The sequence below is a fragment of the Leptinotarsa decemlineata genome, unplaced genomic scaffold (assembly GCF_025532065.1).
Source record: "Leptinotarsa decemlineata unplaced genomic scaffold, Ldec_3_MD MMD2_tig00000008_RagTag_RagTag, whole genome shotgun sequence".
NCBI lineage: Eukaryota > Metazoa > Arthropoda > Insecta > Coleoptera > Chrysomelidae > Leptinotarsa > Leptinotarsa decemlineata.
Window position 1 is genome coordinate 12,999,625 of NW_027412537.1, and position 17,458 is coordinate 13,017,082.

General features: G+C 35.4%; 1 protein-coding gene and 1 long non-coding RNA gene across 2 annotated transcripts in view; one reads left to right on the plus strand and one right to left on the minus strand.

Annotated features, from left to right (window-relative positions):
* The window catches only part of LOC141480754 (uncharacterized), a 58,609-nt gene extending 45,923 nt beyond the window's left edge, over nt 1–12,686 (minus strand). The window contains exon 1 of the long non-coding RNA XR_012464538.1: nt 12,572–12,686. This is a non-coding gene — a long non-coding RNA (uncharacterized lncRNA). The remainder of the gene's footprint in view (nt 1–12,571) is intronic.
* Nucleotides 1–17,458, plus strand: part of LOC111514813 (E3 ubiquitin-protein ligase mind bomb 1) — a 456,223-nt gene that overhangs the window by 414,492 nt on the left and 24,273 nt on the right. The gene's annotated exons all lie outside the window — the stretch shown is intronic.

Genomic DNA, 17,458 nt, shown 5'->3' on the forward strand with positions numbered 1-17,458 from the left:
TCCCAGATCTGAAGCATTCAAGAGAATAATCAAAACAGTAGACTCAAAAAGGAGAAACTGCTCTAAAGAAGGAGAAGACCGTGTCATCTGCAGGCAAGGTCATGGGATGCACGTGGGATAATTTCGTCCCGCAGTTGGCTAAGAAAAAAGTGTTGTTTCATCAAGACAATGTACTAGCTCACAAATCCATTATAGCAGTGACCTAAATTACCGAAGTAAAGTTCGAATTGCTACCTTGTGCACCCTTTTCGCCAAATACAATTTTTTTTCTCAACTTTTTGTGTTTTTGTTTGTTGGGCCGGGTTCTTGGGTTCTTGTATTGATTTTGTGAATATTGGCGCCTTGAATCATCAAAGAAACTATACAAAGAAGCGTTTTGCAAAACGAAAAAGTTTGGTGAAATTTTGAATAGGCTGCACCCTTTGATCTTGAACGGACTTCTGGGTGTACTTCCGTATTTTGACATATTCTTGAGAATCCGCGAAACGGAATCGGTGCTGTCCATTGTCTCCCAAAAATTACAACCCCCCAAAGTTCTGAAACGTTTCAGCCTTCATTCGCACAATACAAACTATAGAAAAACACAAGAGTTTATTCATTACATTACATTAACATTTTATTTCACCATCACCAACAATTTTCCATTCAATAATCAACATTTTTTTCTGTAAAAACCTAATTAACATACGGAGCCGCTTTTTGATGATGAATCTCTTCATTATACGTTTTTGAAGTTTCATAATTGACCTTCAAAGGAAATGGATACAGCAAAGTAGAATTTGAGTTGGCCCTACAACCCAAGATAGAAAACATGACGTGAAAGTGATAGTAAGGCCAACGAAAACTAAAAAAAAAAAGAAAAACTAATTAATACAGTTTATTGTATGATTTCCACTATAAATCATGCAATACACTGTATCAATTAGTTTTTTTTAATATGGATTTTAATCAAGTATCGACCAGTTCTATTCAATAATTGAAAAAACGAAAACTATCAGAGATAGTCTAAGGTCAGCTAAGGACCCTAAAGAACCTTTAGCAACACCCGAGATATACCATATTCCTTTCAGCTGCGGGTTGGTCTACATTGGAACCACGAAAAGAAGTATATGTACTCGCCTCTTTGAATACAAAAAAAAATGCTCTCAAAGAAAGTACTCACATTGTCTTATTCGAAGATATATAAATACGCGATAAAACTCAAAATTACTATACACGAATATATAAAGAGGCAATATAAATTCAGAAACACAGGGATAACTTCAATAGGAAGAAAGAGGCAATAAACATTAATAAAATCTGGCTACCTGTCCTCAATTTTACATAAGCAAGCTTAATCAATCCAATCAAGAGGAACGGCGCCACTATCAACCACTTGCTTGTTTGTTGCTTCGAGAACTGCTTCGGTGATGTATAAATTTCCTCTGTGAATCCCCATCTACGGCATCGATGTTTTCCTTGAGCGCTCCACCAAATTTAACTCGATCATGCTCGGAAATATTTGCGAGTTCCCGTAATGTAATTTGGCCTGGCTAGTAAACACATACCTTCGATATCCGAAGAAAACGGGGAGGAGCAAGATCGGGCGGTGGTTCTTCCAGAACGAACTTAGTTCAATTTCGATGAACAAGCGCTATATATTGCCGAACCTGGTATTGAATGTTAATTGAGAGCGGTCAGATCAAACGTGAAGAGACTGACGCACAGGAAAGTGCTTGAACACGTAGAAAGGTAAGACCTCGTTAGTCCTTAGTAGTCATATAAGTCAAAATTATGACCCGAAAAACAATTAAAAAAAAGTATTATGTCGAATTATTAACTGAGATATTAACTTTTCACATTGTATTTGTGGAGCACCAAGTCGGGTCATACTAAAACTACCAGTATTGTCAGGTCACACCCGAACTTAGTAGTAGATTTTTTGTAGAAAAATTATAGATTTATACCACAGAAAACTGATGTGAATATTAAGAAATGGATTTTATAGAAACATACTGTATATGGTTCTTTCCACTATTAAGAGTCATGTAATAGTTTGTAGAGAAAAACCTGAATAAATTTTAACAGGAGTTCTACTGCAATAACAGTACTTTTAGCAACACTGAACATGTACTCCTCTCATGCGATTTCTTCATCTGCATTGGAATGATTCGCAATATTTCGATCATCTCGCTCACGGCTTCATATATAACATTGTGATGGGTATTGCTGCTATTTTGCATAATAATTGTTGAATTTCATTAGTTCGGACTTCCATTTTTATTTTATTGTAATTTCTTTTCTTCCTGAAAAGAAATTACAATAAAATAAAAAATTGAGCAAAAAAATACCGTTTTTTGACAAAATCATACAAATAGCAGTACTGAATCAAATGATGGAATTTCATAAACTACTATAGATCTTCATCAAGTAACGGCTAAATCAATCAGCAAATGATTGAATATTTTGATGTGAATAATATTATCTGTTCGTACCAATCAGGATTTCGTAAATGGCATTCGTGTGAATCAGCAGTTGTTATATCAAACATGAAGAATGCTTTGGATAAACCAGGAGTTGGAACATATGCAGTTTTCATTGATATGAAAAGGACATTCGAAACAATCGATCGGGATATATTAATATTGAAATTAAAGAAATATAGTTTTTCGGGTTCAATAATACATTGGTTAACGAGTTACATGGGCAATCGATATCAAAGAACCGAAATGGCAAACATAGAGAAAAAGTGTCACTTTAACAACTATGGTGTGTCACAAGGAAGTGTTTCACTTCCCCTTTTATTCCTGTTATATGTAAATGATTTGGGTTCTGTTTTGACAGAATGTAAAATTTATCTTTTCGTTAATAATACCTTGATATATTTCAATAGTGGTGATTCCGTTGATCTTATGAACACATTGAATTATGAAATAGATCAACTTTTTCATAAATTCGAAATCGATAAACTGAAAGTAAATATATGTTTATTGGTAATAATTTTCTGTATCAAACATTTTTAACTTTTGACTTAGATATCAGAATAAATGGTAAACGAATAGAGTATCGTTCAGTATCGAGAAAACGAGTTCATCAGATGCTCGGGCATGTGCCCTAAAGAAAAATGCTTCAATTCCTGCTCACTCATGGTTGCGGACTATGCAGAGAAGGGAATCCGAACTCCCGACGACTCTAAAGGCTACATTCAATACCATTCTGCCATGTAGACACTCCAAACTCTAAAGTCCACCGCCTCTCTGTTGTCGGGGGAAGTACAATCGTGGAATGGACTATTTGGGATGCAAACTCCTACAGAGATGCATCATTTTTTGGGTCTTTACGTCGAGTTGATACAGCTCCTCCCGAGTCCACTTCACTACTCCAAACGAGTAGAGTAAGATTGGAACGGCAAGCATATTTGTTGTAGCAACTTTTTTCTTTCCCGACAGTTCCGATGACCAGATCTGTCGAAGTTTGAGCTGATACTTACCTGTTGTGAGTGGCGTTGTTTCATTCCGAGGTAAGTATACGTCTCTCCGGCATCCAAATGGTGTAGGATGCTTCCATCTACGAGCTGCACATCCTCTCCGTAGTCCCAGCATCGTCCTCTTTTGATACGGACCATTACACATTTGTTTATCCCGAATTTCATAGCGATAGCATGCGTATACTCTTCCACCACCCTCATGGATTGATGGAGATCCTTCTCTCGAGAGGCATAAAGTTTAAGATCATCCATGTGAAACAAATGGGTGACCTTGTGCCTCCAGTTTCTGGTGGTGCCAGTTATACCCTCGAGTATTTCTGAGCACAACGGATAATAGCCATAGTGAGATGCAGAAACGGACACCCCGTTTGAACTCTGGCTTGACCAGATGCTATGGTGACCCGCTTATTATTATTAATATTGATCAATATAATTGAATTCTTTCTCTATGTTGACCCTGTTCTCTAATGTGAAAAATTGTAATGAGTATTCATGTATATTCAATGAGTTGGCTGAATATCTTTTATAATGCTTGAATTTTTTATTAGTTTAGTTATATGATTCAAATTGTTATATAAAGCAGTGATTATGCATAATTTTTGCAGTGTGAGCCCGACTGATGAAACCATTGTATGTCGAAACACGTGTTGCGGTTTCAAAACTATAACAATAAAGTGCTACTTGAATCCGTCCACAACTGTTGAGCAGGAAACATTATTCACTTGAATATTACTGTGGAATTTCATTTTGCTACAAAATCAACTGATTTTGTTACTATACAAATAGAGACATGTTGACATTTTCAATTTTTCCTGTGATCATCAATACGATCTGTTCTCCCAGCGACACAACAGATAATTGGAATTTGCAATTCATTAGTTCGTTTCGATTACCCTCCACGCCATTTATATCTAATTGAACTCGTATATTTAATTGCGATATTGCAATTAAAACGTTACTGGGGATCGGTGCTCTTTTAATTCTTTCGCGAACCGTATAACAAGTGGTTTTTATTGAAAGTTGATTCGATTCGACTGAAGTGGGCTTGGAAGCCGGGCGGATGTTCATGGCACCGCATTTGTGTTGTAATTTTGCGCAAATGTTGAAAGATCGTAGATTATTGCACATTTGTTCATGTTTTGTGACAGACATTTAGTTTTTCGATTTAATCAATTAGCGATAAATGAAATTTGTAGTTGTTTTTAATTATCGACGGTTGTTTGGAAATTGCGTTTCATTTGAGTTTTTCGATAGCTGCTATCACTTCCATTGCGATAACGAGTATGCAGTTAGCCTAACTGTTATATTCACTTCTCTTCAGCTGTTCAATTTTTTTTTTCATTCAGCAGTAAAACCGCATCAACCTTCGGCTATCAGCGGTGTACAAAATTACATACATATCAATAGTATAAACTGGACAATTTGTATAATATTTCTACTAAAGTTTATATAATAATAACACTTCCAAAATACAAATCATGAAATTATAAAACAACAACAAAAATTTATTGGCGCTCCGGAGCGACTTCATTGACTTCAGTGGCGCATTTGCTCTTTCAGTGGCAGGAAAACCCAGAAAAACCTGCAGCGCCACATCATCTGAAGATCTTGATCTGCCAATGACCTCTCTCTCATAAAACAAAATATAGGGTTACTCCAGAGGCCCCAATAAATTCCATACATCGCCAGAACACTTAGTGACACGACTATCATCAAATCTGAACCAGTCCGTTTCTCTTCGACCAAGGCGTAATAATGACCAGATTCAGATTCAACTCCACAACCACAGTGTGAACAGTGACTGCATGAAGATTATAATAGTGGTCTGCTAGATTGAAGTGTCCATCTTTTTCGAACCTTCGTAAGAGTTTAGTGCTTCCGTCAATAAGTCGTTGATATACAATAAAAAGAATATACAATAAAAAGAGAGTTGGAGACAATTTGGATCCCTGGGGAACACCACCGTTGATGGTGTGGGTAGGTTCACTTGGCAAAGTAGTCATTAATAATTTTGACTAGTAACTCTAGAGTAAAGATTGGCATATTCTCAAAAATTCTTATCGATATGTTATCGATGTCACAAGAAGTTTTATTTTTGAACTGCTTTATTGTATCTATCAGCTCTATTAGATTGGTTTCATATAAAATAAATGTTTCATCAATATTAATGTCATTCATAAATAATAATGGATCTGGTGCATTATCTATATTATTTGACAGTCTCTCTGCTACGGAGCAATAGAATTCATTCAGAGTGTTGCCATCCGAGGTGACATTCTTTGCCAGAGTGGGAGTTTTGCCCCAAAACTCATTCACTAATCGCCATGTTTCTTTGATGGTATCCTTACTGTTGCAGATTCTATCATGGTAGTAGCAACTTTTTGCTGCTTCTACAACTTTTCTATAGATGCTTCTGAATTTATTGTAGTACTGATTAAAGTGTGTACTAGCGGTGAATTTTTTAATGTAATGTAGGCTTCTCAGATTCTTGGCAGAAATACGAATTCCTATAGTTAGCCAAGCCTTTTTGATTTTGTTTTTATTTTTCATTTTCTGCTCAGGAAATGATAATTCAAAACAATCAATAAGACTATTATGATAAGAAAGAAAAGGATCATCAGAGTATAACACAGGGTTCCAGTCCATATTTAAACATATATTATGAAATTTTACTGGTATAACAGAGCATGTAACACTTTCTTCCGGCAGATATCCATCGACGGCCACTTGCAACGAATGTTTTTTCAGGAAGCTGGTGAGCGCAAACACAGTGACAGTGATTGAGATTATGACAATGAATAATCATGATTTAAGATTAATGACTCTTACATGCTAATTTTATGGCTGTCAGTTTCATCACTGTTTTGGTAGAAGCGTTTTATCGCTGTGAAAACAATTTTTCTATAATTACATCGGTTTCATCATTAAAAATTTGTGACTATTGTCTGATAGAATTATCGTTTTATAAATATTACCATTATTAAAGACGTCATACTTCACACTCATTCGATATGAGTCTTGTTTGTAGATACGACGCAGGGTTTAGGAAAATGTCGTAATTTTGCTCAACCCCACAACAATCTAATTTGTTGGAATCGCGACCCGATTTATAGATTCGGCAATATTTTACAGTTGTGAGCATAAATCACTTCTCTTCCATTGCTTGTGGACCATAAATTCGAATATTCGTTTAATGTGTTTTCAGTTGCTAAACCGGCTATGTGTATATATCTGATTGCGTATATCGAAAAGTTATGCGATTGTGGATTTCCCTGTTTTTGCTGGGAATATTGTTAAAAATTTGAACATTATTTCATATGAGAAATTATATATTTTTTTTGAATTCACAGCTATCAGTACTAATCCGATGTGAAATCTGCTTCTAGGTAACATGAAATCATAATTTCTTAATACAAGCTAGCAATGATTCCCAATAGTGTTCTCAGATTATACAATAAACTTTCAATTGCCATTAAAAAATCTTCATGAACCAATTAAAAAATAAAGAACATTCGGAAAATAAAGATTTTGGCTCTCTATTTCTTCATTTCTGAACAAAAAAATCTAGGAATATATATATATATATATATATATATATATATATATATATATATATATATATATATATATATATATATATATAATAATAATATAATATAAAACTCTCTGTTGAATACTAACGTTTGTCACCTCACAAACCACAAGAGGAGACTAAATCATCTGTCGGTAACAAATAAGACAGATGGGTATCCGCGGCTAAGCTAAACAGTAGAGACGGGAGTGGTTTGAACAACTTAGCAAATTTCAAATAGATCTTAATGGGCGCCAGGTAAATTTAATCCTCCAGATACCCTAAGTAACTTACAATATCAATAACTTACCAATTAATATTGGAAATAAAAGATAAAGGTCCCCAATATGATTTATTCAGTAATCCTAACTTACATGGATTAACCAACAACGCTTCTAAGACAACAATGCAATATTCACACTACTACGCGATGTTCAAATGTCCATACAAGAGCGCGGTGTATATACCACGAATTCAATCAGCCATAAATTACGGTAGTAACGACGCTCAAAAAAACTACAATACGTCGAGTAAAACTACCACGAAAATTGAGTAGGTGAAATCGTAAATACTAGTGTCGGATGGTAAGACAAACTCGTTTGCGTCGCGTGAGCTCAGGCGTAGGCGCATCGGTGTCAATCAGCAATCGTGAAAGGAAGAATATACCTCAATTTCCGTTTCACAAATATCTATGTCAATCAGGTATCAATAACAAACTCTTAATCAATAAACGATAAACAAACACTATATCAACAGGTATCAATAAACATAAGGGCAACAATTATTCAGATATCTCAGTATATCACAAATATTCAATTAAATCAATTATAACTTGCGTGCTCCTTTTGGGCCACCCGGTATATGGTGTTAGGCTACCCCGTAGTTCGACGGAAGTGGATCACCCTGTAGTACTGCTGAGATGGATCACCCTGTAGTACGGCGGAGATGGATCACCCTGTAGCACCACCAAGATAGATCACCCTGTAGGGCAGGACAAGCTGGACCAGTAATGGATCATCAAATAAGACCCAAGAAGAAAAAAAAAAGGAAAACAGGAACCCTTAACGAAGACAAAAAAAAGCAGGAAGAAAAACCCCTGGCCAAGGGCTTTTCTATACGATTCTTCGTGTGCGGTGTTCTGCACGGAAGTCCTGCTGGGACTTGATGAGTGACTGAGGGCCTTCTGTTTCTTATGAATCTAATTTCGGAAATCCTTCCACCTGGCACGAGTTCGGTAACCACCACAAATCCTCAAAAGAGCTTAAGTTTCAGACTGCAAATATCCACACCAAAATGACCAATCAGTCTTCCACTATACAATCCTGACTTGTAGAAATAATCCCCGTGAAGGATGGCACAAATACAACCAAATATATCCTACAATCAGTCTGATGGTACCCTTTGAACTCCGAACCAAGCTCACCGAAGGCTAACTTCCAAATACTAAGCGACTGCCACATCTGACAGCTAACCAGTTGTTGCCACAGTGCATCCAATCTACACTACAAGCACCAAGGGGGCGCTGTACACAACATCATACATCTATCAATTCCTCCACAGCCACTTGAGACAATATCAACAAGTCCATGACCCATCAAAACTCCTTCTCAAAGCAATGCAACTCTTAAACAACCCTTGACAACTTGAGTAACCGATCAATCCCTCACCCGTGAACAACTGTAGAACTAGTTCGGTGTAAGTCGACGGAACGACACTACGAAAGTTCGGCAGATGTCAACCAACAGCTGTCTCTTAACCTTGTTTACGAATATTTACAAAATATATTGTTCCAACCTATTTTCAACTATTTACCAATCCTTATTCATGCGATGGAATAGAAACATACAAGGTAAGTCGCCACATCCTTCCCTTTCAGTACAAATATTAGAGCATTCGTATTATTCAGATTATTTACCGAAAATATCAAACAGTATTCAGAAACCAGAGCTAACTAATATTGTTTTTCAGGCGATATGGCTCTAATATGTCAGTAATCCTTCTGGAAGTAATGAATAACGATCTATGCAAGAAATATTCTTGGAAAGATATAGGGAATAAGGCAGACAACGGCAAAAAAATGATAGGTGAAGAAAACTGAGAAACAAACAATAACAACTATTTCAACCTAGCGAGGAATTTCGGATCTCCAACGTCGATTGGCAATAGGAGAATGCGTAAGTACTGGTCAAAGCAGTTAGTCAGGGAGCATACATTTATTCTTATACATTTCAGGTATGGTTTTCTATGGAACGGAAGATTCCCATTACTATGATGTTAAATGAATAAAATCTACTTGCAACTTAATTACATTGTTAATATCCTTTGAATAAAGATCTTAAAAGGTAAGGTAGTGTTTTGAAAGGTCACATAAGAGCAGTTTGATCTAGTGCTAAATTGAAACGTAACACGTTACCCGCTTGTGCGATAATGAAAAATGTGATCCTAATTTGGTGTCATCTGAATTTGTGAAAACATTGCAAAAATTGATACACAATAACTTTCCATCAAAAAAGTTCAGGCGTAATGATCTTAATTTCTTTAACGATAATTTACGGGATATGAGAAAAAATCTAGCCTATTTAAAAACCATGACAAAACTGCATTCAGACTCTACAGAAAACATTATCGCAGAGCAATAACTGATAGCAAAAGAATTTCCTTTAATAATTTTTTAATGGGATCGACCAACAAACAGAGAGACTCTTGGAGAATTATAAACCAAGAAAGGAACTCGAATATCCAAAAAAAAGAATGTCCCATTTCTTGCGAAGATTTTGCTCTTTATTTCTCTACAGTAGCGAATCTTTTGATTGAACAAATTTCTCCCTGTGACAGGATTTATCCTTGCTTCTTAAGGTCTGTACCATCCCCAGAGGCGACTTTCTTTTTAGAACCCGTTTCCGTATCTGAAGTAATTGAGGCTATTCGTTCAGTTAAAAATTCATCAAGTTTCGATATCTATGATTTGAATTCTCGTGTTTTGAAAGAAATTGCTGAGTTTATTGTGGTTCCACTCACATTCCTCATAAATTTGTGTTTCAGTACTGAAGTATTTCTGGAATCATTAAAAATGGCCAGGGTAATTGCCGTTTTAAAAAAAGGAGACCCCTCGATCCAGGGCAATTATCGACCAATATCATTAATTCCGATTATAGGGAAAGTTTTTGAAATCTTGATTAAAAATCGCTTGATAGTTTTCTTTCAAAATACTCCCTTATACACAAATTCCAGTTCGGGTTCAGAAAAAATCGGAGCACACTTGATGCAGTTTACACTGTGGTAAAAAATGTAGTCCAGAGTTTTGAAGAAGGTACTTATACTTCAATCACCTTAGTAGATCTCAGCAAGGCCTTTGACTTCGTTTCCCATTATCTACTGATAAAAAAGCTGGAGCACTATGGTATAAGAGAGCTACCACTGAAACTATTGAAATTTTACCTAACGGACAGACATATATGCGTTTCAGATGGCACTAGACGTTCCCAAGTGGAAAAAATTAATCATGGCGTTCCGCAGGGGTCGGTTTTAGGGCCCCTTTTTTTTATCATCTATATAAACGATCTTTTCTATCAATTTTTGCCTAATAAATTAGTTATATATGCTGATGACGCAACCATTCTTAACACCGACCGTGTTCTACACAATCTCACAAATATAGAGGATGAGGTATTAGACTCAGCTGAACACTGGTATTCTGATAACCTGCTGACTCTGAATATAGATGAAACGCAGAAATTAAACTTCTTCAGCAATCATACGTCGAGTAAAGGTGATACCGTTAACCTTCTGGGAATAACACTGGATGACAATCTAGCCTGGGGTCCACATATTGACATTCTGTGTAAGAAAATCTCCGCAAACTAAAAACATATACAAATCGAGAAACTCTACTCAGTACTTTTCACGTCCTCATTCAATCACATCTGAATTATGATGTCATGTTGTGGGGAAATTCAACGCAGGCCAGTAAAGTGTTTATTATACAGAAAAGAGCGCTGAGAGTTATGGCCAATGCTGAATACAGATATCATTGCCGTCCGCTATTTGTCAGGTATGGTATCATGACAGTGCCTTCATTGTATATTTATCATACTCTTCTTCACATTCGTAAACATAAAGACATATTCACAATCAGTTCGGATTTCCATACTTACAATACAAGAACAAAAGACATTTTATTTGAGCCTCGATATCGTCTAGATATATGGGCTAGGAATTCTCCCAATATTAAACTTTATAATAAATTGACTAAGAAGGCAAGAAATCTTGACATGATAAAATTCAAATCTGCGATAAAAAAATCTCTTTTACAATACGGTTTTTACTCTGTTAATGAATATTTGATTAATGATTACTCTATATAGCCAGCTAGTCTAGACATTAAGGTCAAACCCTCTCATTTATTTATATATAATGTATATGTGTGTTGTAATGTTATACAAATAGCTGAATTTATGCCAGATGTATACTTGTATTTCTAATCTGAATGCTAAATTAGTATTTATATTTTTTAATCTTTTATTGTAACCTAGTACTAAGGAACTGACTTGCTATAAATGTATCTTTGTACATAATGTAGTAAAATAAACATCTATCGATCTATTAATATCAGACACTTTATATTGTATTCTGTATTTGCTTCCTTGGATTATCTCATTATGATTTTTTACTATTTCCTGTTTTCAAAAAAGTTTTAATCATTATGTAAATATGTTTGTCGATTTTTATCATTTAAATGTACTAACTATTATTTCATTTTTCATCGTTAACTTAAATCGAGTACGTAGTATTCGAATCAAAGAAAATTCAACTGAGACTAATTCCTTATCTCACCTTTGACAAGTTACTCATTGAATGTGTAATATTAGTGTGTGAGTGGAAAAGTGTTTGTTCATTTTTAAGGCGAAAGTCAACATTTCTTACATTGCTCGAGGTATTCAGCTATCGTTTGTAAGTAAATCTACTATACCAAATCAGGGATAGATAGTCTAACAGATTCAGATTGTGAAACATCATCTTACACAAGAAACTATCGAATGAACCTACTATTTTATACTAAAACTGACTTTCCAGCAATAGGAATATGTGGGTTTCTGACTTCTATAGACCAAATCAAAAAAATTATATCATTCGCTACATTCTCCCTCTTCTGTTAATGCAAAATGTGTTTTTACAATTCCCAACATTCTCGAGTGTGAAAACAAATTTCGAAAAATCTTGCGAAAGAAAATATATTCGTTTGGTCAAGTTTGGCCAGTAAACCGTTATCATCATTTAACACAGTCCGTTGAGCTTGTTTCACGAGAACAAAAAAACACAGCCCGGCTGAAAAATTTACCGGAGCCCTTCACAACGCCATTTTATTTCATCCGCTTCCATCATAAATTACCCTAATCCGGGTCGAGACTTTGCTGATTGTATAGAAACAAGGTCAAAATTGATTCAAAATAGAAATGTCCAGGTGCGTGAGGTATTGTTTTGTGATTATTTATATAAAGTAATAATGATAAGACAGAAAAAATGGTAACTTTTACCTCCTTTGTTCCTTCTTGCCTTTATTCAGTTGTTCCAAACTGTCAATACACTTGAAAAACTCTAAAAAATTCACAATTCCACAACTTACACAAGTGGACGGTTCAATTGCAAGCAGTCATGAAAAAAGCAAATCTACTAGCTGAACAATTACATTTTTATGTAGCTGTTGAGTTCATACTGATATTAAGAACGTTCAATGATGTCATCGATTAGTTATAATATGAATTTATTTGTGAAATTATAAAACAACGATAAAAATAAGAACAACAATAAAAATTTATTGGCGCTCAGAGGCGACTTCATTGATTCCAGTGGAGCATTGTCTTTTTCAGCTGCAGGAAAATCCGGAAAAGCCTGCAGCACCACATTATCTTAAGATATTGATCTACCAATGTCCTCTCATAAAAAAAATGTAGGGTATCTCCAGAGGCTACAATAGATTCAATACATCGCCAGAACACTTGGTGACACGTCTGTGACCAAGGCGTAATAATAACCAAATTCAACGCCAGAACCACAGTGAACAATGACTGCATGAATATTATGATAGTGGTCTGCTAGATTGAAATGTTCATCTATTTCGAACGTTCCAAAGAGTTTCTTGCTTCCGTCAGAGGTTGAGTCTTGTTTGAAGATCATCAGTGTTCTTGTGATATACTGTTTGGAACCTTTGGTGTAGTAATAAATATTACTGGAGTTTTTTCCCAACACCAAATCGTTATTTTTACACCTCGACACGTGTTTCGATCACCAACTGATCATCTTCATCATCACCAAGTGATCATCTTCAAGATGATGAAGATGATCACTTGGTGATCAAAACACGTGTCGAGGTGTAAAAATAACGATTTGGTGTTGGGAAAAATCTCCAGTAATATTCATCATCAGTGTTATTATTAGGTTGACTGGTGCCTCAGCTATACTTATTTCCTTATAACAGTCAGTTAGTTTGGCGCATGTTTGACAATACAGTCGATCATCATCTGTTAAAAATCCCATTTTCAGATGATTTAATAATAAGCTTTGCACAGACTGGTTATTAGTCATATTAGGAAAAGCAAAATGAAGTTCCAGAAATTCACATAAGTTTTCGCTACCTCTTGAAAATTTACTACAAAGAAAACAAGTGAGGATTTTTCCAGCAAAAGATTTACAAACACAAGACGAGATGGACTGTACGGAATCATTCAATCCAAAGCGGTCAGGAGTATTGATTTTGCTATTGTTTTGCCCACAAATTCGGAACAATCCTCTTGTTGTCCTAACGAGTATCTAGTGGACTTCAAAAATCGGTTGTAGGGAAAGATGATACATTCTTACGAAACTGCAGCTGCATGAACAGGTGTTTGAGTTTGATGAATAAGTAGGAAACATTCCCTTTCTCGTTCATCATTAAAACCTCGTTCTTGAAATTCTTCGTCATGAACAATACTTGTGAAATGCTATTCATGTAGCAAGAGTTTCCTAAATTATCCAATCCAATTTTCTTCTCTAGATTTTCAGGACAACTATCTACTGATTCGTGAGGAAGAACATGTTTCACAGAATCTCCATAAGAACCATTTCTCAAGTTATAATAAATAATTTTCGATAGTTAAGGTGAAATGAGTAGCAAATGACCTGGAGGGAGTGAAAGAACGATAACTCAATCACAATGGAGTCGCTAATGAGGGTCTGAAGTGAGAATGGCCTAGTTATATACTTTTATGTAAACATTGGAAGGAGTTAGAACTCATTATCGCCTTTGCTCTTCCTTAAAATCGTTGTGGTGAAATATTTTATGAGTAATTTCGAGGTAATTTCGCTAAGTACTCTACAGCTTCAAACTTTTGGTAACTAATATACTCCGCAATTAACATTGAGTAAATAATACATTACATAGAGTACCTACTTGAGAATTAGTTACTTCTCATATATCCTCTATTTTAGGAAAGAAGATATGTTGAAATCTGGTAACCAAATGTCGTTACCCTACGCACGACAACATTCAATAGTCAAAACTTGTACGAGCTAAGGATTAAAGAGGTCCAAATGAAAGCCTTCTTCAGCAGCAACTGGTTTATAGATTTCTGCAAGAGTTTTCTTGCCCTGTTTGGGAATAGGCTGAACGTAAGCAATCTTCCAACAAGAAGGAAAAACCCCTTTCTTGTAAGTTGAAAAGTCTCCAAAATACAGCATCGAGTTCATTTGCGTACTTTCAAGTACGATGACGGACCGTAGGGTTTGAACCACCGTCTCACATAGCGGTCGATTGATTGAGTAGAATGAACCACTCACGTCAACACAACACTTTAAGGACGTGAAAGTACTCACCAAAGCAAAAATACATGGTGGATGTCAGAATTGCTTGGTTAATTCATTATCGAAACTCCGAAAAGGTGAATCCCCAGTCCTTGTCCAGTGTTGGAAAAGTAGAAATTCACAAACAATGATATTTTTTTTAGATTTATCATTCGAAATTTATTTTTGAGATCTCGCCACAATGTAATGCGCTCGAATTTTGACATGTTAACCACCATTTCAAAACTGTTTATTGATAAACGATATAAACAGTCGTGAGTATATGATGATTTAGGTGTGACTATGTTTAATTTCGTATCAAAACCTTTTTCACTGTCATATTCTGAGGACAATGTGATGAATTAACAGCACTCTTTTGGAATTCAATTTTAATACGTTTGTTTGAAGTCCACTTTCATTGATTCTATTCCAATTTTATATAATTGTTTGAAAATTTCAATTTATTTTTACTTCCGCTTATCACATCCCATTTTGTTAATCTGTTGAAATGTTCAAGTCTGCAATTCCTGCTATGAAATGATAATTAAACATTCTGCTCTACGATCAAAAAAACACGGATGAACGTATCCTTCAACATGTACAACAAATCATATTTGGAAAAATGATTCCGGCTACAAGTAACATCGTATCAGTTTGAGAAGAACATCGCCAACAATGGCGAAGTTTTGACAAACCGCCTTTATAAATTGCGGCTATTTTTCGGATGAGGATAATGGCCGGCAAAAGTAATTTTCCCTGGAAGTTTTAATAAAATAAAGAGCACCGAAGAAAAACTCAAGGATGAGAAGGTCGTTGGACAAGACAAAGTGAATATGAGTCAGACGAATGGGTATTTATGCGATATATGGATGGCCGATAAAAATGGTAGTTCACTTGAACCGTTTTTTCATCGTACGGTCAATGCACTTTCAGGGAAGAATATACAGGACAATTATTTGACAAGTTTTCCGCAATTCCTCGTTTCAAATGAGCAGGTGTCATTAATCACTAACATAACTGTTTCAGTTGGCCTACTTTATATTGTATTATTTTACGTGATTGTTTAACAAATCTATGAAGTTATTCCATACGTCATAGTGGCAGGAGAAGCCTAGTATCTGGCTGGGCCTGCACCCTTCTATAGATTATGAATGGGCATTTGAAAAAACTACTTGTATTGAAAATGATTTAGCAGGGCTTAATAACATACGGGTATTAGACCGTATATTTTCTGAAAAAAAAAAGATTGGAATTTAACAATAATAAAATGTTTCTCTTGTCGTTTGAGTATGCGTTACGAAAAGGTAATGAAAATAATAATGAGAAGGAATATATGATCCTGCGGTTGTCACCATTTTCAATCTGTCTGGACAATTCTACTATTTTATCGAAACGACGGCCAAATTGCAGACCACCAAGGAATTTCCAACCTAAGTTCCATTTTAAGCTCATGGAATAAAATTTTAATTCTATTTGTAGCGACTCAACATTGAAAAATACAAGTTTTATCATTTACAAGTTGTTGTCTGCCGCTTCGCCCGCGTAGAATTTTGATTGTCACATTAAGTTTCGCGACAGACCATTTCAAACAAATAAACAATTTTTTTATCTACCCAAAACTTCAGGTTTACAACTTCAAAACCGACGAAATTCAATACAATTTTTCTACCTCTATTTCCCCCTGGGGTTGGAAATACCTGATTCCCTTTCTCGATGCTTATTTACGCTATACAAAGAACTTACCTGCATATTTTGAGATTCTAGATTCAGTAGCTTCGGCTGTACGTTAATATAAGAGCGGGGAACAGCTGGCAATTTAGATTTTTGCTTTAAAAATACAACAATTAAAAAATATGCCAACTGTACTAAGTAATGGATAGCTTCGAGAATCGAATTATGTTAACTATAAAGAAATTCGTCAAACCAACACAACCTTCAACGAAGTCTGCCCTCACGCGTCTGCCCACGTTCGGATGGCATTCTCGGCGATGGCACTTCATTGCTTAGACCGCCCCTCTCCCCCCGCGAATCGTCCCCCGTAGCCTTACAGTAGACGCGTATGGGCTTACTGCGTTGCGTGAAGTTAATCGTATCATGATAACTTTTAAACGATTCGTCCAAATTACTTTGTGTAATAGATATCTTTATTCATCTATATTAAGTTCTTGAAACGACAACTGTATCAATTTTCATAAGAATTTGACAGATAATGTAAAATGTGCATGATAAAAAAGTATCCAATTTAATTGTTGAATAGAACTGGCGATACTTGATGAAAATCCATATTCAAAAAACTAATAAATAGAGTTTATTCTATGATTTTCACTATATGGGTTTTACAAAAACCGCGACACGTGTTTCGCTATACAATAGCTTCTTCAATAATAACTAAAGTTACTTCTAAATTACACCTTATATACTATAACCTAGTAACTATTCGTCTACCTAAGTAATTAATCTACCTGAAAAACTATACCTGAAAAAGTCAGGTATCAATACATTTTTCGAAAGTCTACCTGTAAATATACCTTATTATTATTACCTGTGTGTAAACAAATTCAATAAAGGCGAATTATTCATTTCAGTTTGATCGTTCATAAGATCAG